Here is a 3,168-nt window from a genome sequence, read left to right as displayed (position 1 = left end):
GACAGCCTACCCTGGGTGCCCCGCGCGCCCGCCCCTGTCAGTGAACGCACCAATCCAGCCGCGGGGAGGCTGCCGTATTAGCCAATCAGAAGCCGGAACGCCGTTGCGCCAGGCTAGAAGGCAGGAGGAGGTGGAGGGAAAACCAAGGAGTGAACGGGCCTCGGGCGGCCCAATGACGAGGGCCGGGGGGCGGAGGTGTGCAAGTTGGGTTGAAGGAACAGGAAATATTCTTAAAGGTAGAGTGATAGGCAGGAAGGAAAGCCAGTAGGTGACTGGGAAAGAGGTGGGCCTGGTTCCTTAAAGGGGACGCCCTGAGAAACTAGAAGAGGTGTTTTAAGAAACTTCTTTGTATCCTGTTCTGTGTTCTGCTTCTGCGTCTTTCAGTGAGAGTTTGGGAGTGGAAAAACTGAAGAGGATCGGGACACAGGAGGTTTTCAAAACGATTAGAGAGCTCATCTTAGCCTAGACGGCAGGAAGGTGGGAGGATGCCTCTGTGACAAGAGGTGGGGAAGAAAGGAGAGAATCTAGACGTCTCCAATTTCCTTTCACTGGAAGGTTGTTGCTGAGCTGTCGCTTCTCGAATTCATGGGCTGTAGTCTCCTGTCATCTTTTATTTGCAACGCACAGATTCCTGCAAGCAGGAGATGGCCATGTTTAGAAATGCACTGGGGGCTTCCCAGATTGGAAAAGGGAGTGTGGCATTGGGGGATGGAATTTGTAACATCAAGTTTGGCTTATTAGAGACCTACATCTGGAAGGCGTAGGGCCATGGGTCATGGAATGGTGACCTGAGTGTTCCCAAACTCCAAGATGGGTTTGGAGTTTGGAGCCCTGGAACCGTAATCACAATTCCCTTTTCCTACTTTCCCTTCGTATTTTATAACCCACCACCAACACAGGTGTCCTCCACCTAGTGTTGGTGAAAGATTTCCAAGCCCTTCCACAACCAGACTTGGAAATGTCCGGGACCTTAAATGTCCATGGGCTAGACCAGGTAATTTCCAGAAGGTACACACAGGTCATGGCATAATGGGAATTACTTGAGCCTATATACAGAAGCAGACCTCATATTGAGATAAAGGGTAAAGGTATACAGTAACTGAATCTTATGTTTGTATAGAAATTTGAAAAGCTATGATGAGACAGGTCTTTAATGTTGCTTACAAACTTTGGCACTAATAAACAGTCTGGAAATTTTCTTTAATTCATCTATGTAGGCACATGAAGTTCTAATTAGCCTTTGAATGGAGTTGGCACATTCAAATCCAACTTGCAGATAAGAAAGACCCTACAATTCAGAGCCATAATAGTAATGCTAATAACACCATCATGAAATTGTATAGTATTAGCACGTCCGGCCATAGGAAATAATTTCCATTCTGTTCAGTATATAAGATATTCTGGTTAACAAATATATCTAGGGTATGCATGATTTCCTAAACAACTGCAGTGCCTGTCCTAGATGACATCTTCCAATAAAAGGCTGTTTTGTCTACAGTGAAAATCTGTTGTTTAATGTAGCCACCTTCAACTCTAAAGGCCGGGCACAGTGGCTCATGCCTGTAATCCTAGCACTCTGGGAGGAGGCCAAGGCGGAAGGATCGCTTGAGCTCAAGAGCTCAAGACCAGCTCTGAGCAAGACAGAGACCCTGTCTCTGAAAAAACATATACATATATATAAAGTAAAATAGTCTTGATTGGTAAAATAGAAATTAAGAGTTTTTTAGGACCACCATTAAAAATACACATTAATACCTTTCTGCTACGATTTAGAAGTGGAAACTAGGAGCAATTTCTGTTTGATAAAGGTCAGAATATTAGTTTTTAAATTTAATCCTTATTTCCTAACTGAAATCCAAATCACAACCAGGGATCTTTTCATTGGCTTTACTCATGCAACATTGGTTTACTGCACTGGATATGAGAGGATGGCAGATAGTAACACCAACCCTATTTTCGGGCTAGCTGGTATGTACTTACAGTGCCTATACTGGCGATAAAAATATTATATAATAGCCTAGTGAAACTGGTCAACGTGCCTCCAGGCCAAGTCCATTTTTCACACCGACAGAGTAAATCTGTTTTTGCCCTCATTCTAGAGACCCTTCTATGGCGCTAAAAGACTACTTACATGATTTACAAGCGCTTGCTTGCTTCCCCTGTTTCATTTCATGGCCTCTTTTTTTTTTTGTTTTTCCTACTACTGAGTATGAGTGACTATGGGAGGTGGCTCCGGGGGGCGGCCCCGGGCTCAGCTCCACCCACCCCCTCCCTGCTCCCGGAGGCGAGGGCTGCGCAAAGTGTGCCTCCTTCCCGGGGACCCCTGCGAGCGGCACCTGGCGTGGTGCAAGCGCTGGCGGTGCTCGCACCCCTCTGCTCCCCGACCTCCCCGCGCCCCCTGCTGCCAGGCCCGTGGGGGGCTCGCCCTGCGCCCCGGCCCCCAGACGCGCGCGGAGCGAGAGAGGCCCCATGCTGCCCTGGGTGCATAAAGAGCTGGGCAGCCAGGTTCACACCGGATGGCCTTTGCCCGCCTCCTTCACCTTTTCCTGTTTCCTTCATCCCCGCTCATGCCTTTCCCTCTGAATTTCTTTCGGACCCGCTCGTCAGACTCATGTGACTTGCTTTTTAACTCCCCATGTCGAAGAGTTAACGGCTTGCGTTTCCTTTTTGAGAAGTCTTTCTTTTGCTTTCCTCAGTACAAGCGAATGGTCACCTTTTGAAATCTACTAACAAATTTCCAAAGAAATTGCCCACTGTTTCCCAAAGTGGCTGTAATATTTATTTCTACATTCCCAACAGCAATATTTGAGGATTTCAGATACTCCACACCATCGCCAACACTTGATATTGTCACTCTTTTTAATTCTAGCCATCACAGTGAGTGTAAAGTGATATCCCATTACGATTTTGGTTTCCATTTCTCTACTAATGGTGTTGAGCATATTTTCGTAAATGTTTTGGGCTAGGTGCATATCTTCTTTGGTAAAATGATTGTTAAATCATTAGCCCATTTTAAAATCAGTGTGCTTGTGTTCTTATTGAGTTATAAAAGTTCTTTATGTGTTCTGGATAGAAGTCCTTTCTCAGATACATACTGTGCAAATACTTCCACCCAGTCTGTGGCGTGCTTTCATTTTCTTAACAATGTCATGGAAAAAAAAAAAAAAC

The sequence above is a fragment of the Propithecus coquereli genome, unplaced genomic scaffold, assembly GCF_000956105.1.
Source record: "Propithecus coquereli isolate 6110/MARCELLA unplaced genomic scaffold, Pcoq_1.0 Scaffold386, whole genome shotgun sequence".
NCBI lineage: Eukaryota > Metazoa > Chordata > Mammalia > Primates > Indriidae > Propithecus > Propithecus coquereli.
The sequence above is the reverse complement of the archived record's forward strand: the minus strand, read 5'-3'. Positions refer to the sequence as shown.